At 37.0% G+C, this 23,602-nt stretch overlaps 1 protein-coding gene across 8 annotated transcripts in view; it reads right to left on the bottom strand.

Moving 5' to 3' along the window:
* The window catches only part of CADPS2 (calcium dependent secretion activator 2), a 449,325-nt gene that overhangs the window by 165,968 nt on the left and 259,755 nt on the right, over nucleotides 1-23,602 (bottom strand). The gene's annotated exons all lie outside the window — the stretch shown is intronic.

The raw sequence follows: 23,602 nt of genomic DNA, 5'->3' as shown, positions 1-23,602 counted from the left end.
AACAACATTGCCCAAGTCAATTATGTATTTTCTTTCATTCGTTACGTTATTTTCTTTCGTTCGGACACATCAGCTAAGTGAAGTGTTTGGTGAACGTTTATTCGGCTCGCACAATACCCTCGATAGCATATCGTCTGTGCTTGTGGACATAATGCAAATTCATTTAGAGAATGACAGAAACCTCTACTGCTACTGTTCTCACCTGTTCACTCTCTCCTCCTGAGGTCCCCTTAAGACCCTTTGCCCCATCTTTGCTGTAGCCTCTAATTTCTCTTCTATGTTCTGGTGATAGGTGTTCAGTTGCTCTCTTTCTGTCTTTCCTTCCCATGTAATTTCCCTCTCCTGAAAGGCACACACCCAAGCTCCTATTACAGGGTTAACGGCAATGACCTCAGGAGCTATGAACTGTGGTCACAACAGATGCTCCCGGTACACGTGCGCTAGCAGGATGTGCACCAAACAGGTGCCCAGGAGCCAAGAGGGCGTTTGGAATAACCTCTGCCTGTGACCACAGGCTGCTTCTTCAACGCGTCTCACTCGCTCATGCTGCCGGGCTACTGCGTCAGACGTAAGTGAAAGTGAAGAGTGACACACAAACCATCAACACCACACAAGCAAGTGTCAGTCTCGCTGACAGTGAAGGTTCTGTATAAGGGGTAATACTGTCAGCTGCCACTTCATTCAAAATGAGGCATCAACACATCTGGAATGACAATGTACCGTTTCTCTGAAGACAGAAAGCAGAGGGGTGGGTGGATGCACACATGTGTATACTGGAAGACATTATAAGAAATAGGATAAAAGACAATGCAAGACTGGAACCAAGGTAAGCATTTGAAGGTTGGGCCTTGAGGTATTTTGGGCTGTTGCACTGTAAGAATTCAATAGAACATACACAGAAGAAATCACAATTGATCGATCAAACATTTCAAGGAAGGAGTTTTAGTCTCTACATCAGAAAAAGTTACATTCAACAGAAGTTTGGCTGCACAAAGGAAATGTTACAAATGCTATGTAGGAAAAATAGGATAGTTTCTGCCCTTTAGTTTTCATGTTAGCCAGATAAAAATTTTACATAAAAAATAAACATAAATAAAAGATATTAGAAAAGATAACTATACTGAATAAGAATACATTTAAGTTTTTTTTTCACTCTAATTATGAGTTCTGTAATTAGGTTTCAATATCGCTGTCTAGCTGCTTTCTCACCGCTATAAAAGCAGATTCTTGACATAAGAGACACATGGAAAACTGATAGAAACATGAAGAAAAAAATGTTCATCAATATTGTTTAAGAGCAAAAACTCAAAAACCATTTAAGAATGGAGCAATTAAAAGGACTAGGTTGCCATTAAGAGTGAGGCCAAAAAGAATGATATTGAAAATTATAATAATGTTAATGTTAAAAAAAACAACAACAACTGCCACATGAGCTTACAGGGTGTGCATGGGAAAAAAAAATCCAGAAATATGTACTAAAATGTAAAACCTGAAGTTAATATCTGGCCAGTGAGATTAAAGGTGAATTTCATTTTCTTCTTCACGCCTTTTTGCATTTCCACCATTTCTACATTGTGCTTGTCTTCCATTTTTTTGGTTTAAGTAAGGTTTATTGGTATAGTTTACCTAAAGTAAAATTCACTCATTTTAGGCATATAATTTGATGAGTATTGGCAGCACCACAATGAACTTATAGAGAACATTTCCACCCCCCACCCTCCAAAGGTTCCTTCATGCCCTTCTATGATCCATTGCCTCCTCATATCCCCAGCTCTACAACCACTGATCTGATTTCTGACCTTACAGTTTTTTTGTCATACAAGTGGCATTATATAGTACATAACCTTTTTTGTGTGGTTTCTTTCATTTACTATAAAGCTTTAGAGATTCAGCTTTTTTTTTAAATTGAAGTACAGTCAGTCACAATATGTCAATTTCTGGTATACAGCACAATGTCCCAGTCATGCATATACACACATACATTTGTTTTCATATTTTTTTCCTTAAAGGTTATTACAAGACATTGAATATTGCTCCCTGTGTTATACAGAAGAAATTTGTTTTTTTAAAATCTATTTTTATATATAGTGGCTAACATTTACAAATCTCAAACTCCCAAATGTATCCCTTCCTACCCTCTTTCCCCTCGTAACCATAGATTGTTTACTATGTCCGCTAGTCTGTTTCTGTTTGGTAGATGAGTTCATTACCTCACATCAGTCAGAATGGTCATCATTAAAAAGCCTATAAATGATAAATGCTGGAGAAGGTGTGAGAAAAGGGGACCCTTCTACACCACTGGTGGGAATACAGTTTAGTGAAGCCATTATGGAAAACAGTATGGAGATTCCTCAAAAAACTAAAACTAGACTTACCATACGATCCAGCAATCCCACTCCTGGGCATATTTCCAGAGGGAACTCTAATTCAAAAAGATACATGCACCCCAATGTTCATAGCAGCACTATATACAGTAGCCAAGACACAGAAGCAACCTAAATATCTATCAACAGATGACTGGATAAAGAAGTTGTGGTATATTTATACAATAGAATACTACTCAGCCATAAAAAAGAATAAACTAATGCCATTTGCAGCAACATGGATGGACATAGAGATTGTCATTCTTAATGAACTAAGGCCAAAAGAGAAAGAAAAATACCGTATGATATCACTCATACGTGGAATCTATAAAAAAGAGATTCAGTTTTTGTCTGTATCAGTTCATTCCTTGTTATTTCTGAATATTGTATTTCACTGTATGACTTTACTTCAGCATGTCTGTCCATTTACCAGTTGGTGGATGTTTGAGTTGTTTCCACCTTTTTGGTGATCATATATAAAGTTGTTATAACCACTCCCATACAGGTCTTTGCCTGTTTCATCTCTCCTAGGTAAATATCTAGGAGAGGGATCATTGCATTACAGTGAAAGTGTGTGTTTAACTGTATAAGAAACCGCCAAACTGTCTTCCAAAGTGGCTATACAATTTTGCATTACCATCAGCAATGTATGGGAACTCATCTTTTATAATTACAAAAAAATTTACCATTATTAAGGATTTGAAGGATGTGGGCATTATAGCTCCACAGATACTATTTCTGACATGACTAAGTTGAATATCTATAGACCAAAGATGAAGAACTTTGCCACTTTATCTTGAGTACAGTGGAGAATTCCTATAAGCTTTAATGGTTAAATGGCTTTTCCAGTTTCAAAGCTGTTCTCAAGGTCTGGTATGTATGACAGTCTGAATTCCTTGTGGGTGGGTGGTTTTTTCAGGGGGATTGTTGAAGTGTAGAAAGAGTGAGGAATAAGGAACCAAAATCATCTGAATATTAGGTTACAATCAGATAATCCATTTATTAGAAAGCATTTGTAAAAATCAAAACCCATCCTGTCCTAACCCATTTTTATGCCTAGCATTGCTGTTGAATTCAGAGTTGGGGTTTTTTGTCATTGTTTAATGTTGAGTGTTAAGTTAATGTATATCACTTTTATGGATTAAAATCCAGTCAGATTTTTTTTTTTTGGAAAAATATTCCAAAGTTACATTTAACATATTATGTTATGCTAGGCAACAGATTCATTTCATGACACACAGCAATGTTCAAGTCTTCTTAATTACTGAAAAAATGAGTTATTCTAGAGAGATTCATCTATAATGAATTTTTAAAGAATCTGTATACAATAGGTTGACTTGGCTTCAAATAGTTATAAAATATAATTTGATCTTTCTTTAATGATTTAGAAAGGGCCCTATAGCATCTCAGGGTCATTACCGTGAACATCAATTAAAACTGCATATTTCTATAAAAGGAGAAGGTACGGCTGATAGGACTAAATCTAACCATTTGATATATAATGGCAATAGTGTTAATTAAACAGATCCTTGAGAGCTATTGACTTGTCACTTATTTCCATCTCATAGAAATAGTTTAGAATTTTAAAAGATCTATTACCAATATTTTCTTGCTATCTGAATGCTGGATAAGTTCATTTTTTAATGCTTGATAAAATATGATTCTACCCCATAAAGACATAGAGATCATCCAAGAAGTGTATCTGTGGTCGGGGAGAGAGAGTACCTTGGCTAGTATCCTGTAGATATGTTGCAGAATCTCTGTGCAGCTGTAGTCTCCCTGAGTATTCTGTAGCGTTTCCTCTCAACTGTATGATTAACTCAAATAAAAAAAGTTTTTTGGAAGAGTATGTAAATAAGACCTGCCAAATACCAGACAAACTGGGAACACACATTTAACTGGGTTTGATGTGACAATTTACAATGTTATTCAATAAAATAAATATTTACCACACAGCATGAGAGAAATATTCTCTAATGAATACAAATTTTTCCACCTTATTTGAAGAGATTTTAAAGAGCAAAGCAAGCCTTTTGTTTCTGGTGGAGCCTTCAACATTTTTCATTTTTATCAACCTACAGAATTTGGTTTTAAACAAAACATGTTTTCTCATCCTTGTTAACTTACCTCAGTTAAGTATGAAATGGGTGGAAAAGGAACACCTATCAGTAGTTTTCACAGCCAAACTACATTCTCTGGTACCCCATATTAGAGTATGACCCTAGGAAAAAGTTCCCTAATTAAAGTTAAATTTGATCCAAGATTATTATTTAAATGGGGATAAGAGATATTCTATTGCATATAACATACTTCAAAAGCACATATTTCCAATGCTAGCTTATACTAAATATAACACTCTTTCTGAAATATTTCCAACACATCACAATACTCACTGTTCTGGATTACTTAAAAATAACTGTCAGATACTATTTTAAAGTATTTGCTTTCATCAATACACTCAACTTAAGCAAGGTATTAAGAAGTTGTTCCCTTTGAACAAAAAACTGCCTGCTTAACTTTAAAATCTTCTCTTTTACGTGGGATTAAGTAACAAAGAAATTAGCAGCACTGACACAAAGCTTGGGTTTAACGCATAAGAATAAAGCCTTGGAGCATTAGGTTTTATAAATCAGTATAAATACAGCAATAATCTTAAAGTATTAATCCCTCTTCTATGGCTATTTCTAATGGAGAGTACTATTTGCTCCAAAAAAACATAGGAATCAGCTAAGAAAAAAGGCACCAAATGAACTACACGTGTATCAATGTTCCATTCGCCTATTACTTTATTTGGGTTTTTTTTTTTTTTTTGGTATTTCTGACTATTCTTAGGTCATGTTCTATCCTCAAATATCAAAGATAAAGGACAATGAACTATTTTTAAGATTTTTGCTTGTATATTTAAAATATGGTAGGAATGTGTAGATTATGTACCATGCTATTAGGAAAAATGTCAAGAAGAGAAAAAAAAGAAGAAGAAAAAGAATTTCTGGTATGGCCAAATCTCGTCAATGTAGTTGCTATCGACAAGGCAAAAGGTCATTATTTTTCATCTACTATATCACAGTTATATATGCTCATTAGAAAAATCTCAATACTTAACAGTAAAAATTATACCACCTCTATGATCTAAAACGTGATTCTTGAAAGGGTTAGTTATCTGTTAAGAAGCCAACTGAAACATGTATCACACTTGCTTCTAAAAGTTTTCATTTGTGGACAAACAAAAGCAGAGTCTCAATGAAATTCATCAGAATGTTCGGTGAGAAGAGGAATAAAAACTTTTCTGGAGAGATACGTTGAGTATTAACAATATGTTTTATTCTATTACCAATAAAATGGTCTCAACAATGTATCTATTGAGTAAAATAAAGTTTGGTAAAAAGAATCCTCAAGCAAAATAAAAATCAGTAAAATTTACTATGCTTATTTTTTGTTGAATTTTCAAATAGATATTTACATTTCATCACATATTCACACTGCAATACTTGTAAAATAAAATTTGTTGTTGTTGTTTGTGGGGGGAGGTAATTATTTATTTTAATGGAGGGGGCTGGGGATCGAACCCAGGACCTCGTGCATGCTAGGCATGTATTTTACCCCTGAGTTATACCCTCCCCCTAAAATCATTTTAAATGCTTGTTTTTACACAGCACCCCTTTGAGTATTTTTTAAAATAGATTCATAACATTCTGTGACTTGCCTTCCCTTAAGTCAAAAAACCTCTGGAATTAGTTTTACTAATAAATTAAGCTACTTCCTATAAATGCTATGTATTATCTTCTAATATAATCACAAAAGATAATGAAATTTTAAGAGTTCACTTTCTGATTCACTTTAAAAACTGAGATTCAACTCATCTTCATAACACAATACCTAAACTGCAATATGTACTAGATCATTCTAATATAGTAAAGAAAGAGCTAATATTCTCTATGTTCGACTTGAAATTGAAAATGGCAATATGAAATAAAGAACTCATTTATCCAAACACTTTAAAAGCACTTTATAAAATCTTTCTAACTTGAAGACCGTTCAAAGAACACTTCAAGACACACAAATTCTCCAGACATATTACTAAATATTGTCATTTAGTTTCAATTAGAGTGGAGGCACACAGTTCTAACAGAAAGGAGGATATGACGATTTATTTGCACGGAGTCCATGCTGTGGGAGTTCATGGTTTTACTTTATGATGCAAAATCATCACTAATGAATATTTGAAAAACATAATTGTATACAGGATACCGGAATTATTTGGTGCTTGGAAAAAAAAAAGACTATTACTTTCAGTGGATCACTTATGAGTCTATCTTTTTTATGCAAAGAAATGGAACAATCAATCTACATGTTGAATGATAAAGCCTGTTCTTCTACAAGCCCTCATTTTTCAAGGAAGAATACAGGAAGAAAAAAAAATCAATATATAGAGTAGTTTAGTACGGGGAAGGGCTTTCTTAAGGAGAAACCGCAGTCAAGGTTGAAAGAGAAGTTAATGCAGCCTCAAAAATCTGGGCCATTCTGATAGAGTTCGGTTAACATGTGGCAGAAGTAATCATCCACTTGTGAAAATGATTTTCGGTTCATTCTCAAACACCTTTCAGACACTCATGATCCCATTTAACTGACAACAATACAGGCTATCCGTGGGCACCACTGCATTTGCTGTGAAAACCAATAGGGACCAAACGCCCTCAGGCACTTTCAGTCATCCCGGCGCGTTCTCTGCTCCGCCGCTCCGTTCTTCCTTCACATAAAAGGAATCTTCCTTCTTTCACTACATTCGTTCCTTTATTTAACCCCACAAGATGAAGCCTTTTTAAATTTTTTTTTTGGTTTTGTTTTCAGCGAGGGATGAGAAAAAGAAACTGGTTCAAAACAATGTGTGACCTGGGCATTAAGAAACCCAGACATGAATACTGTCCAGTTGGCTTTTATACTTTCTGAATTCTTATGGGAAAGGGAACAAGAGGTGAGGCGGCAAGGAAAGCATCACCCCCAAATAAGATACAGAGCATTTTGAAAGAAAGGGTGCACGATGAAAACACAGGGACTCCTACTGCTGAGCAGGAAGTTAAAATGTGCGTGTGAGCTCCCGAAACAGGAGGCTTATAAACACAAAGGAGTAAAATGTAGTTCTTCACTTTTCTGTATCACGTTTTGCGGAATCAGGAACATTAAAAACTGCCTCCCCTCCTTTTCCTGAGAAGTCCCACCTTCCGCTGGTTTCATCTCAGTTAAATCGGAGTTAAATCTGAGCTCAGATCAACGTTATCAGATTAAGTCTAACAGTCTAAGGTATAAAAGCTATCTTTCAAAAACTGGCTTGCCACCACAAAATCTAGAAAACGAATCTAGGCAGACTGCCAAGATGAGAAAACCTCAAAGCCCCACTCCACCCTCAGGTAAGGCATCCAGAGCTGCAGGCAACCGCTCATAAGGCAGGGGTTCTAAAATAAATGGCACTGCACTGTCACCTAGAAACAAAACTGAACTCGGGGAATTATATAAGTAGTTCTAAAAAAGTAGTTTTAAATAGCTAAACACAAGCGAAACCGTCAAACTAAATCACACTGTACCAAGAAATCTTTTATTATAAAGGCATTTTTTTTTCTATATTTTTATAACTGATCATCAACACTCTTTCATATCTCAATTAGCAGAAAAAGTGCCCTAACACATATATTTTTTAATGGTTCACGATCTCATCAATGCTGATATTTAGAAAGTCATACAAATATGTTAGGGTCTCATTCTAAGAAGATCTGCTACAGAAGGTATATATTGCAGGCAAGGTTTTGTGTTTTTCCTTAGTTTTAATGTCCTCCAAACCACAGCACTACTTCTGCATGGGTAGAAACTTCACTGCTGTGTTTCAAGTTAAAGAAAGTTAGTGAGCTTTCCAAGTTGATTATAAAATGTCCCAGAAGAGGATAAGAGGGAAAAATGTCCTGAGAAAGCACGGCATAGCCTACCCCAGCCAGGCACACTTGCGTGGGGTCAGGCCTATGCCTCTGTCCCCCAGGAGGAGGGTAGAGGCTGGAGGCTGTGATGACCTGACTCGTTAGAGGTCATGCTGTGACACCTTCCAAAGGGAAGGATGTTCTGCACCACTAAGCAAAAAAACTCTGGAGCACCTAACTATGAGCATGAAATAATTCACTTGGGTGATCCTAGATATTTTTGTGATATAGCCCAGTAAGCCTTCTTCTCCCTGAAAATGCAAATAGTTTGGTAATAATGAAATAGAAGTTTTAGCAAAGGCTTTTCTGCATGTATCATAGTACACCTTATTTACGACTGGAAATCCCTTCCCTTTTGAGGCACGATATGCCTAAAGCAAAGCAAAATAAGCAAACATGTTTAAACATTATATACAATACAGGTAATGCTGAGTTAACACAGATATTTTGGGCCTCAGTTTCCTCTTTTGTAAGTGGATATGTCTGTTCTACATTCTTCATATTTAAGATACATTCAAGTGAAATATGTATATAAAATGCACATTTTAGGGGGTAGGGCATAGCTCAGGGGTAGAGCACATGCTTAGCATGCACAAGGTCCTGGGTTCAATCCCCAGTACCTCCATTAAAATAAGTAAGTAAGTAGACCTAATTACCTCCCCTCACAATAAAAGAAAAAAAAAAAAAAAGACTGACTGTATTGGGGGTTGAGTGTAGGTCAGTGGTAGAGCACTTGCTTAGCATGCAGGAGGTCCTAGGTTCAATCCCCAGTACCTCCACTAAAAAGTAAATAAATAACTCTAATTACCTCCCCCCCCTCAAAAATAAAATGCTCATTTTATAAACTGTACACACTCAAAAAAGAAAATCATTGAGGAGATTATTTGGGATTCAGTGTTTTCCACTTAGTGTTGTCTCAAGACATCTGGATACAAAGAAGTATCACACAAAAACAGGATGGGTTTGGCAGGCAAATAAACGTGAGAGATGCTGAGTTAAACAAAGCTGCATGTTCTGTGTGTGAGGACCAGTAAGAGCCTGCAATAGACCAGGACAATGAGACATGGAGCTTTGGGGAAAGGTGGAGGAGAACATGAGTGTCTTCAAAATTACAGACTCTCCCCCATGGAAGGGCTTGTAGGGGTCATGGTCTCCAGCATTCACTCTGGGGAATTAGCTGGACTAGATTACTGCTAATGAGCCTTTAAGCAATAAAATTATGTAATTTCGTTTTTGCACTCTGTTTCGAATTAACTGCTATCCCACGCATAATTAAAACACCCTCTTCACTTCTAACACTGTTTCACTTGTAATCTATAAACACGTGTTTGGAAAAACAAGTTTTCTGTAAAATTTAGATCATAACTGCCATGGATTATGGTTGATTCTTGAAAGGTCTCTCCTTCTACAGCATCACTCTCTGGTCTTAGTCAATGAGGACATTTAGAAATTTAGAAAACAAACTGCCTGCCCCTATCTTTGTAGTAACTTACCTTTAAGTGAGCTGTTTACAAAGGTATTTGATTCCTCCTGATGCCTGGCACACTTCCCAGATCCCCTTCCCCAACAGCCTTCTTCTACCGATACCATGACTTGAACTTCACTTTTATGCTTCGTGCTCAATCTCCTCTGTCTTCAAGGAGGACTGTGAGTCTGGATCAAGACTTGAGGGCCTGAGCAGTGAGATACCCTGGCTGTCCCACCAGCTCTGACGTTGAACCTTGGCCTCAGTGTCTCAGTCCCTGCCCTGCTCCTGTGTGCTTAAATGGTTGTTTTGATAAGACTCTCAATACTCCAGGCAAGGACCCAACTTTGCTCTCGTTCTTGCAAATCCTTCTGTGGTACCCCGTTCTTAAATTCTGGACTCGTCACTTGTTACTTGGTCATAGACAGTTCCACGCTTCCTCACATCTGTGAACATTCCTGTGCTGAGATCCTTTGATACTTTTCTTGGTGTTTTTTGGACACTAAGTACTCCTCGGTACCAATACCCTGAGTTCTCTCTGCTCCTCTGATTGTCTGCATGTTGTCTGTCTTACCCCATCTGTCCCACGCATCTTACAAGTCCACCCATTTCCAACAATTTAAATTCACTTAAGTTCTTGCCTTTTGTGTTTCCAATTTCTTCCTGTCCCTCAGAGTTCAACTGTCACTTTGTCAGAGAAGCCCTCCCTGGCCTCCCTAACGAGGTCATATTCCCTTCCTACAGGTACGCAAGGAGACAGTGACATTTCTCCCACAGCCCTGTCATGGTGGATGGTGTGGCATATTGGACCAATGTCTACTTCCGACACAGCACGGTGAGGGTAAGGACCACACCAGGTCCGACTCACCGCCCTCTCGCAGCACCGTGACTTCATACGTGACTTTATACAGCAGATACTCCACGAACGTTGTTTTCGAATGACTAGATGGCTTTTTCTCGTTTTGTCATGAGGAACGATTATAAGAAGAACCTAATGAAGAAAGTAAATCTCTAGCAAAAATTTATACACTACATATCCAGGTAGAAGAAAAAGCCTTGGATAGACTTTGGATTTTCCATAAAGTGGGTATTTTTATAGTTATTTAAGGAAGAGCATTCACACAGCTTTGGCAGCAGAATGTTACCCTGATATTTAACTTACTGGGGGAGATGAGAGCATAAAGGACAGTGAAGCAGCTTCTCGGAAAGCAGGCACAGAGGTGCGGGAACTGGAGAAAGGGACTCCCAGGGCTTCAGGCAAGGGCAGCTTGAATCACAGCTGAAAATGGTCCTGAAGTCACTGTATCCCACAGGCCTTCTAGTTAAAATGGAATAGAACATATTCCATGTCTCAAGATCTCAAAATGCCACCAGATTTCTAATGCCCAGTAATACACATGTATTTTAACTTTCTCTTACCTGAGCATTGTTGGAGTCTCTGAGAAGGCCCAATAATTTAGGATCTCTTTTCTATGCCTGAGTCCTGAACAACTGGCTTAAGACAAAAGAGTTATTAAGAAGAGGCTAAGAGGTCACCGAATTACCGATAAAGATAATATGGAAGGATGCGGCTCATTTCTGTAAGAAGTGGCTTCCTTACGAGGTTCAGTATTATTATCCATAGACATGCTTCTCCCACTCATCAGTGCACATCAGGATAAGCTTGTCTGCGTGGGGATCCTGCCCCTGACACACTTAGGCAGGGAGAAGCAGTGATCAGGTGTTCCCTACGAGAACTCACGTTCAAGGGACAGACAAATGGAGCAGAAAGGGCTGACCTCTGCAAGCCCAGTTCTTGCTCTCAAACCAGCTAAGCAGATGAGTTCCCAAAAAAGGAGTGGAGAGAAGCCAGGAGTATTACCGTCAGGGATATCCCTCCACATGGAAGCAAATATTAGGTATGCAAGAGAAAATGGAGATGCAAGAGTGAAAACAGTCAGAGAGAGAACAAAGACAGAGAAAGAAAGAAAACGAATGATTCTCTTAAGCCTGTTTAACTGTTAACTGCTATGTGGCCGAGATGACGATCACCATTCTTCATCTGTAAAATAGAAAGAGCAAGGTTTGCCCTGACTGTAACAGACAGATAGCATCCTTACAAAAGACTAGCTAAATGATAGACATAAAGGGGCCTCTGAAGTTATAAAGTACGCTAGAAATCAAGGCACCATCATTATTATAGCAGGAGCATACTGAAAACTATTTCAATCCAACTTTTTTAACTTAGGGAGAATGATGATGAATTTTTCAACTTGGTTCATTTCGGGAAAAGAAATTTCGAAGAAATGGTGCAAAAACTGAAGTATATATTTTTCTACAATGAAGTGTAACTATGATATCACACAAGTTACAGCAAAACAACTAGTTCTCATTCATCAGATAAAAGTAATATTTCCATCGAATACCTGTATTATGTTTTCCTAGCTACTGAATTCCTTAGGTTCTTAAGAAATTGCTACTTAATCAACCTGCTAAAGAAACTCTAGACTACCATGGAAAAGTATATTTGATGTTCACCTTCTCTCTCACATCCATGTATTTACTTGGAGGAGAATGAATAACAAAATAAAAGCAATAGTCATTAGAGGGCTATGGGCAATCAGGCTGGCATTCACTGGGCTAGGCCTGTAAAATGTTTCTCTTCCTCCTTTAACTGAAAGCTTAAGAATTCCATTCATTTATTTATTTGCTTATTAAACTATAACCACAATACTTCTGCCTGTGAATGCAGTATACAAGAAAAATGAAATCAGGACAGTTAATAGGAAAAAAAAAACTTTGACATTTACAAAACATATTCAGAATTTCAAGCCTCAGATATTTTTGGCTAAGACTGACCTTAGTGATATCTTTGGTTGTTCATACACTGCTAAACATTAAAGTTTTTCTATATTAATTTGATAAAATGTCTTGACAAGTTTGATATGTCCAAAATGCACTAATACTTCACCTTCTGACATTTTCTTCTGACTTTTTTTTTTTTAAAGAAAATGTCTTGATGATTATTTAATACTACTTAAATAGTGCCACCTTTGATTACCAAGTTCTCCACTTACTCACTAGACAAAAATATTTTTTTTTGCGGGAGATGCTTGCGCCATCTACTGGAGAAATATATTACTATTCTGGTAAAAACTACAATGTTTCCAAAGATACTTGTTACTTCCCTCTCAAATGCAATATTGAAACAAAATCTGGTCCTTTTCTTTCTTGCGTATTAAAGCATGTGTCAGTACAGGAAATTAGCACCTTTTTTTTTCCCGCAAAACAACACAAATCTACGTTAGTTCAAGTAATTCAACCTCCCCATCTTAATTTGACAGTTATTCATTCACAGGTAAAAGCAGATGTGGAAGAGAGAGAGAGAGACAAGGATGAAGGAAAGGAGATTATGTAATCATTTTACTATTTATTTTAAAAGTACACCAATACCTAATTTTAATATGAATACAAGCAGAGGCTCTCTCCCATTTAGCCGTACAGCTAGGGATAAAGACCAGATGTGTTACAGGAATGTGTAGAATATCAAGGTTACGTCACAGAAAAGAACTGAAACCATTCTGAAGGGATCTCTGGGTTTTTCTTAAAACACAACCACAGCCATAATAAAATGGAGTGCAAAAAAAAATCAGTACACAGAAGACAATGACCTCTAAAAAGCTTTTTTCCCACTCTGTAGGGTGGCACCATCTAGAAAGCAGGAGAATTGAAAAGAAATTTAAGGTCTGTTCATTTTCAATTAAGAAGGCATGTTATTTCCACCAGCAAAAGAAATGGGAGTCGTTTTTGAAGGTGCGTATCATTATTACATCTCCAGGTGTGGGATGTGATGCAGTTGCTGGCACATATGTATCTGCTTTTCATTGAGATGATGGATTATTAGGTAGCTAACGCCATAACTGTAACATATTAGAATCCAAAAAATTTTCAACTTATGAGAGGCCTCATCCCTTCCTCTCTATACGATTAGAGGAAAACAGACCCGAAAAAAACCTCACTTCAGAGAGTGTAAGGCATATCCTGGAGTTGGTGCTTTTTAATAATTGATTTAACATTTGTGCGTTTCAAGACAGAAGATGCGCTCACCATAAACATTAACAAAAGACAGAATTACAAAAAGTGAAGGCAGACTACCATGGGAGTTTCTGTAAGTCAGAGATTCTCAGATAGATGATCAGAGGTGAATAAATGATCATTAAATCATCAGATAAAATTAAAATGTGTTTACGAACTGTACTCTAAAGAGAAATACAGAATTTTAGTAAACATTAAGGGAATTTTAAAAAGTAAATCTGAAATTTTAAGGGTTTCTGGTTAGACTTATTTTGCTAGCATTCAAGTTAATTAACCTGTTTAATCAATCTGAAATCTAAAACAAAGTCAAACCAAAACCAAAAAAAGTGAGTAAAATGACAGACTATAATATTACATTAGAATATATTCTGTTATAGGACACATCCTATACTGGTTCTCCAAATCAAGTAACTATTCCCAATGCATTTCATCATCATTTACTTTGTAATAGGTTACACTTTATTTTTTGAGATTTACTGAATTCCAGGCATTGAGGCTTATACTTTATCTCAGTTAATACTCATACTATTTTATTAGGTAGGTACAGTTATTGCTACAAACTATAAGAAGCATACAATTTATAACCCATTTCTGATACTTTCAATACTATAAAAACTATATTAAAGATTATCTTTTAAGTTTTAACAAGCAATGCTCATTGAATATTCATATCCTTCCTGACTGCCGCAAGGTTCACTTTACAGCTGTAGATAATTGTGACGAAACAGGTCCCAGCTTCTATATACATTAAAAAACACATCTTCATGTATGATTTTACCTCTTATGTATGGAGAAGGTGGTATTGATCTCAGAACTGTAATATCAAGACTGCTCCTTGTTTCCTGGGATCCTGTACTGGTTGTGAATGGGAGTGTTTCCTTACTTATACAGGAGGCCACTCCCTGGAGCTGGGTGTTAAGGTAGGAGCCTTCATTTGGAGAAAAAACTAACAGCAAAACAGCAGGGGACTCTCATGAGGTGCCACCTAACTCGGGTCAGCTTTTTGAACAGATCACATCACGTTGCACGACAGTAGAGAAAAGGTCAGAATTCACAGAATGATGGCAAACTTTACTGGTAGTGACATATTTTTTTGTGTTTTATTTGTTCGCCCTCAGCATAAAGACCTTCAAAAGTTCTACTCTAACTGACCGAAGAGAAGCAGGGAAGGAACGCCTCTGACATGGAAAAGAGAGCGCGATGGAGGGAGGGCGTGTCTTAGGTCTAGCACGGTACGAAGGCAGGAGACTGACTGTCCCTCCAGGAAGCGAAAAGTCAGACCCAACCTCACAGTCCAGTCCCCCGAATCTCCAGAAAACACTCCTTCCTGATTAGAACATGAGGGGTTTGGAGGTGTTCTTTTAAGGACAGAAACAGTCTCTTCCAGTAGATTCCACTAACCCTCAGGAACAGAGGAACAAAATTTACAACTTATTTAAAACAGAATTAGCACAGTCCCCATACTAATATAACACTTAGATAAGAATTCTGGACCTGGTCTCAGTTGAGCTTCTGTTTTTCCTAACCATAAACAGAGTTGATGGTCGCTTTCTTAATTGCCTTAAAGGATTATCCTGAGGGTCAAATGACCCAACAGATATAACAGGTCTTATAATAAATACAAAGATACTGTAAAGATGTAAAGAAATACTGCGCTATGTAAAAATCGAGGTCATGTCTTGTCACCATCACAAGGAGTTAAATTTGAGAAATTCCATTAATTGGCCTACTTATCTACATAATACAAAACAAATGATTAAACCTTTTTTTCTTTTGGAGGGGGAAATGAAAATGACTAATCAACTAACTGTTCTGATTCATATGGACCCAGCTGCATGATCACGGACAAAATAATTTTTATCCTTTAGAGTCATTGTTCATGTAGGTAACGCTTTTCCACAGTATTTCAAGGACATCCGATGAATTAATTTGGAATCTAATCATTGTAATGAGCAGAAATTTTAAAAGTATGTCAAAATTCACTTGTGCTAATTCAGTGCTTCTCAAATGTTATTAGCAAGCGATTGTACACAGAGAACCTGTGAAAACACACATTGCTGGACCCCAGGCTCTGCGGTTCTGAGCCAGTCCTTTGGGCCCGAGAATCTGCATTTCTAACAGGTTCTCAGGTGAAGCAGGTGTGCCTGGTCCCAACAAAACACATTAATCGCTGCCTAATTTATACCTGTTCTGAAACTTGAACAGAAACCCCAGCCGTCTCTAGGATATACTTAAAAGGCATTTTACCTAAAAGCATATAATTAGTTAAGGATTCCTTATCGTAACACTATGAACAATTTTTCTAACTGAAATAAACCAAACACAGTTAAGTTTTTCTTTTCTTCTTAAATTTGATCACAGCGCCCTCAAGTGGATGAAAATGTTACTAACAAGAAAGGAAAACGGAACAATTCTCAATAGGAGGGAGTCAATGTAAGTATCTTTGTATTTGCCAGAATGCCCAACCTGGTGCTTTTCCCAGGATACACTCAGGACAGGTGAAGTGAATAAATACCCACAAGTACTTTGGAAAGGCTCACCGCTCTTGCCCTCAGTGTTCTATTAATAAAGTCATCCCCAAATCTCTTTTAGCTCTTAAATTCTATGCTGGCATGAAGCAATCACAAAAACTTATTTAGAATCAAGTAGGATATACAGAAATCACAGAGAAACCAGTATTAATCTCTGCTTTCCATTTTCACCATCACAGAGCCCCTCAAAGTCATGGTGGGACTGCAGAAAGCATTCATTCAGGATTCAGAGAGAAAATATTCGTACTTACACGACTGAATACAATGCAAGGTGATTAAACGGGCTCTGGCTAAACACTTGCTGCTCCAGTGTGCCCTACTGGTGCCCCGTCCTAAAGGAGTTCTTTGGAAGAAAATCTTTCTTCCTCGGTGTAATTCATAGTATCTTTGTAGTACACTCTGTAGAAATTTGTGTATCATTTTGTAGTACTATAATTCATTTAAAAACTTAGCAGCTGAACTATATTTTTTACTTTACTGGGTATACATGGAATCAATAAATTAAGGGGTGTTAGTCAATGCCATGAAAGGGTTATGCTGATACATGAAAATTATTTATAACATAAAACACTGGTGAAGAGGCTGTGGCTTAAAGGCTTGATACTGACAATATTTTTCTGAATAATTTTCTTACATGCATGTCTCTTTCTGCCTATCTTCCTCCCACTTATTAGCATTTATTTATATGTGTGTGTATCTCCATCTCTTCACTTTTCATCATTCTCTTAATGTCAGAAAAGGCTTATCTATTTCAAACATAGATCCATGGTCTCAAATTTTTGTAAATGGCTCAAATTAACTCATTCTGCTTAACAGAAGGACATCAACTCAAAGGGGAGGAGTACATGCTTTGGTGGCATACATGGTGGCCCTGGTACAAGCTGTATGGGGGGAGTGAATGAATACATTTACCTTTGCATTTTCCTTGGCTTCTTTAAGTGCACATATTTTCTCATACGAAATACCCCAAAAAGTCTCATGTTATTTCATGCCAATTAACAAATTGCTAACATGTCATGTTAATAAAAAAAGCAATTGACCCAAGTAGAAGGGCTAATTAAATGGAGTAAGATAATTAAACGATTCTCAATATGTAATCAAAAATTAGGGCTGGAAGTGTTTCACAATGTTGTCTTTTTGTTTTCAAGGATCTGCCTATCTGTAAAATTCTAATCAGTGTATCCATATGCATAAAAGACAGATCCAGTGCAGATGTTAATTTGCTGCATGATAGAAATCAGGTGTTCAATTACAAATAATGGGGTGTATGAGAGAACGTCCAAGACTTCCATTTAGCTGAACACATGCATCTCAACTGGCAAATGATTGCAAAGCATTCATATTGGAATTAGCTACTAACATGCACCCGAGGCACATCGCATTCAACTCCTTTATTATCCTCATTATACAATATTCACATCTCCAGCCCTGTGTGTTACCTAATTTGCCACTGATTTAGGCATTTGAACATTTGGTGATCTAAATTCTGTTTATTGTACCTGAATTCTTTAAAAAGGATGTTTTTGATTTTTATCTTAACTCCAGAGCACTTTAACAAGAGCCATTCTGTTTCCTACACTTACATTTAAACAATCAAAGCCATTTGCTTTTGAAGACCAAGGTAAATTCCTTGAGCTAGGAATATTCAAAGCTTTTAGCATGTAAAAGCCCCTTTCAACAAAAACCTCCCAACACTGCATCTAAATGCAACTTCAGTAAAGTAACCACACAGAAGGGCCAAATAGCTTCGCTTGGCTAAAAGACATTTTGCAGATTTGCCTTTTGCTATAATTTACAACAAAAACCAGGCTTAAAACTTAAGATATTCACCATGCCAAGATTATAGACAATTCTGAGAGGATGAGTAAATATCAGACTGATGCTAAAATATGTCCTACATCAAGACTCCACTATGGAGAGTTTGCAAATTAGTTATTCAATAACTAGCAGGGCCATACCTCTAAAACCTTAATGTCAGGTAACCACAGAGGAGACAATGAAAAGGATCATTTGATTAGATGGTAGAGTAATGGCAGTGTACATCAATGGGGACTTCATTATCTTAAAAGAACCTCTGAAGGAGGTTTAAAAAAAGAAAAAGAAAGTGCATTAATTTTCAGTTCCTTTCACTCTCTTAAATAAAATCAATTTCAAAATATGTGACTGTCTAAGGGCCCTTACTCATTAATAAATAAATGCAATTTCTGCATAAATGGCAACCAGTAAAGCCTCAACAATTATTCAAAGTAACAATGGTGAGGGGTAGTTCCTGTAACCAAGAGGTGCAACACGGTGACCTCACGGGCAAGTCAGACCTGCGGGTACGCCCTGAGAGCACAGCTTCACGAAAACTACTCTTGAGTTTCTTCTCCCAGGGAGAAGTGCTCTCCCGTTGCCACTAATCCTGACTATTCCACTCTTCATGACCTTACACCTAATCAGGTCACATATGTGTTTGGCTTGCCTGGCCGATGGTGGTGTTTGAGTTTTGTGAACTCCTAGTGAGCCCCTGAGAATTCTTGTGTATTGTTAGGCAGCGTTGCCTAGTGGTTTAGAGAACAAATATCTGGAATGAGACAAACTTGGGTTTAAATCATGATCACTTACTAGTTATGTGACTTTGGTCAAATTTCCTTAACCTCTTTATGCCTCAGGATTCTCCATAAACTGATGTAATAGTAATAACAATTCTATTACACAAATGATATATAAATGTGCAAATTATATTGCATAAACAGATCAGAGAGTTGCAAGAAAGAAAAAGAATCATAAGAATATAATCAACTAAGAAAATATATTACAAATAAGTTTTTCTTTTAAGAGTTAATTTTTTAAGAAGAGTTTTTGGTTCACAGAAAAATTTAAAGGTAGGTATGAAAATTTTCCAACTCTCTCTGCCTCCACATAGGCAAATTCCCCCCAGTACTGACATCCTACACCAGAGCGGTACATTTGTTACAACCAATAAATCTATACTGACACACTGTGATCACCCAAAGTCCAGATTTTAAGTCACAGTTCACTCTTGGTGCTGTTTACCACATGTATCTGGACAAATGTATAATGATACATATCCATCATTATAGTATTGTTAGAGCAGGCAGATAGCTAGATATGAGCAGACAAAGGGGGACACAGGCCAAATGGCAGAAATTGGGCAGAAAGGAAGGGCACAGGCCAAATGCAGGAAGCCATACATTATTTAAGCACCAGGGGTCCCTGGGCAGAGAAAGAAAAGCAGAAAACTCTGGGCTGATAAGTGGTCACACCCTTTGGGGTGATAAGCAGCCTGGAGGCTGACAAAGAAAGGTGGGAAAAGACAGGAATCTCCAGTGTCTGAATGTAACCTTTTGCTCATTATGCCCTAATTTCAATAAAATTAGCCTTGCAGATTAGAAGTGCCCATCATGCAATGGCACCATGACACTTCTGATCCAGACTAAATAAGGACAAAACTCTCTCCTCTTTTTGGGAAGGTGGAGTTGGGATGAAAATCAGGGACTATGACCCCAGATCCTTCCCTCGCTAATGAATATTCCACCCATTCATTTTTACACCCTATGTAACCAACTTGCCAAAGAAACTCAGGGCAGGTGCTCACCTGAGCCCGCTCGCTCTCTCCTTGAGAGTGTACTATCCATCCCTTAATGAATCCTCGCTTTACTTTTCTTTAACCACTGCATCTGTCTCTGAATTCTTTCTGGGACAGGACAGAACCTGGAACACTGGTTACATCTACTGGCAACAGTATCATAGAGAGTATTTCACTGCCCCAAAAATCCTCTGTGTTCTGCCTACTCATCCACCCTCTACCCTCAACTCCTGGCAACCACTGAGCTTTTTACTGTCTCCACAGTTTTGCCTTTCCAGAATGTCGTATCGTTGGAATCATACAGCATGTAGCCTTTTCAGATTGACTTCTTTCATTCAAATTTATTTAAGATTCCTCCATGTATTTTCATAGCTTGATAGCTCATTTCTTTTTAGCACAGAATAATATTCCATTGCTGGACATATCACAACTTATCCATTCACCTGCTGAAGGACATATTGGTTGCTTCCAAGTTCTGGTAATTATGACTAAAGCAGCTATTAACATCCATGTTCAAGTTGTGTGTGGACAAAGCTTTCAAGTTCTTTGGGTAAATACCAAGAGGCAGGATTGCTGGATCACATGGTCAGACTATGTTTAGTTTTGCAAGAAACTGCTAAACTGTCTTCCAAAGTTAATTGGACCATTTTGCATGCCTGACAGTAATAAATGAGAATTCCTGATGCTCCACATCCTTGCCAGAATTTGGTGTTGCCAGTGTTACAGAATTGGGCCATTCTAACAGGTATGCTGTAAGATAAGTTTTTAAGAAACTTCCAATGACAGAAAAATCTCTCTTATACAAGTTGTTTTAATAAAAAGGAAAAAGAGGGAAAAAGAACAAGATTTGAGAAATAAGTGCCCAAGTGGTTTAATGAGATTAATATAACACTGAATCCCCAAATTCAAACTGAAGGAAAACATTAAAAGAAAAACCTTGTAGGTCAATTTCCCCTATAAAGAGAGATAAGAAATTTGGTAGAAGAAATGAATATATGAATTACTAATTAAAAAGCAAATGAAAGTTTACTCAAGCTCATTAGCAGTCGGATAAACTGAAGAGAATATTTAAATTTCATTTAATTTTAGATAGCTTTAATAATAAAACGTTGTGTTCCATGAATGTAAGGATGGTTTAACACCAGAAGACCTGCCACTGTAAATCACTATATTGATAACTTAATGGAGAAAAATAATTTTGCTACCGGAATTGACACAAATGAAAACATACTTGATAAAGTTCAACAATTTATAGTTTAATAAACAATTTAGTAAAGCTGTATACCAAGAATATAAAGCAATTATTATGCTTAATAAAATTAATGTTAATTTGCATGTCAGTTTGGGCTACGTGGTGCCTAGATACTTGGTCAAACATCATTTTGGGTGTTTCTGTGAGGATATATTTGGATTAACATTTAAGTCAGTATACTGAGTAAGGTAGACTGCCCTCTCTAATGTGGGTGGAACTCATCCAATTAGCTGAAGACCTGAAAAGAACAGAAAGCTGACCCTCTGCTGAGTAAGAATTCTCCTGACAGCTTTGCACTGGAACATCGGCAATTCCTGCCTGAAACCTTCCAAACTGGGACATTGGCTCTTCCTGGTTCCACAGCGGCTTCTAGCCTCTGGACTGGAACAGGGACATGGCTCTACAGAGTGTGGAGGTGCTAGCTCTCAGAATCACAAGAACTGGTTCCTGATGATCTGTCTCTTAGTGCACTCACATGTACACACACGTGCTACTGGATTTTTCCCTCTACAGAACCCCCATACTGATTTAGTTCTTCTAAAACTGGGGAAAGGCAAGTCGGCCTGCTGTCACTTCTGAACAGCATAGCATTCAAGGCCTAGGCCCACTGTGTAAGACAAGAAAGAGAAAAGGAGTAAAGACAGCAAATTATGAGGGAAAAACCCCCCATGATTTGCAGATGACACAATTACCTATAGAAATTCTTACGCAGGCCTAGGCTAGTGGACGTGAACAAGGACAGTCAGGGCAGCACTGTGGGCGGCGATGGACTGGAGACAATCTGGGTGTTCATTGTAAGAGGACTGCATAGGAAAAATATGACAGATACTATGACATTACATAAAATCAAGAAGCAGTGACCTAGAAGAATACATGTGTAATTATGTACACAGGACCTAAATATTTAATGTTTAATGAAATAATAAGAAGTTGAATACCTTTAGCACAAAATGTATAAAGTTAAAACACACAGGCACACAAAACATGACATGTTCTATAAGCTTACCTAACATTCAAAGTACAGTGTCCAATACAGGATGGACACCCACAGAGGTGGGTGCCGAAAAAGAGGGGATCAGTGATGAAAGGGCTAAAAAGAAAAACAAGGGAGGGTCTCGGGGTGATGTGCCACGAGAACATGACTATGAATATTTGATTTTCTGCCTCAAATCCTGGAGAGACAAATCACTGTTTAAACTTTCTTAAGTACGTGTCCTTTTAGGTGAATTTACTTTAACCAGAAAACTTGGAGGTGTAATCCAGAATGTGAAAAGTTCACTGAATATGACTACATTTATAAGTTGCCATGTAGTGTTAACAGAATGTGTAATTCATATTTTATAATGTTGACATCATTGTTTATTAAAGAAGATTTTTCCCAAGTTGTGGTAGACACTGAAACAAAAAGATGAAAAAGCATGGATACTCAAGCAATCTGAAAGCAGTTTAGGAACTCAACTTAGTTACAGCAATTTAAAAAACTAAGTTTTAAAATACTATAAACTCCATTTGGTTCAAGTTCAATAATCAATCCAATAAAAAATTAAATTGTGCCAAATTAAAGAAACATTGAAAATTTTATGATCGTTAACCTTTCCTAACTACGTATCACTTTAACAGAGTCTGCTGTGGGTATGCACTTGAATTTGGAACTAAATTTACATCTCAGCTCTTACAAGTATTCAAACTAATTATTTCAGAATGAATGTAGAATGACACTTTAATTAGTAACGTGTCTCCTGGCAATTAAGATTCTCTTGCTTCTCTCAGCAATTAAAATGGCAAGGCATATTATTAAGGTCCCACGATTCTTCATACCTTTTCCTGACAATTACCACAAGAAACATTAAAGGCAAGATCATAGCTATAATCCATTCACTGAATATTCAATAGCAGGGTAAACACTTTCTCCTCCTTGTCTAGTAATTTTTCATTTCACTCATTACCCATCAATCATTAATGCAATTTGTGCTGTCTCACAAAGCTCAATTTTTCATTTTACATAACTTATTACAACCAATTGACTCTGTAGGAATGCAATTTTAATTAAGAAATAATTTTTAACCCCTTTATGCATGATATGACTTTAACAGAACATTAAATACACAGAGTGGCTGATGTTGGCAGAAAATATCACTGCTGAGACATCTAAAATTACTGTAAATTGAATACATTGATTTAACGAAGATATTTGTACAGAATTGGTGATACTGCTGGTGGGGTCAGAGAATAAAGAGGAGCACTTTAATTTTTAACTTTTAAATACATAAGATTTAAAAAAAAGTGGCACTATGAAGTGCTTTTACGTTCTTCATTGTCTTGTAATTCTAGTTTTTTTTATATTAAATACATATTATTACTG

This window comes from Camelus dromedarius, chromosome 7, assembly GCF_036321535.1.
Source record: "Camelus dromedarius isolate mCamDro1 chromosome 7, mCamDro1.pat, whole genome shotgun sequence".
Taxonomy (NCBI): domain Eukaryota; kingdom Metazoa; phylum Chordata; class Mammalia; order Artiodactyla; family Camelidae; genus Camelus; species Camelus dromedarius.
Note: the sequence above shows the minus strand (reverse complement) of the source record. Positions and strands in the feature narration are given on the sequence as shown.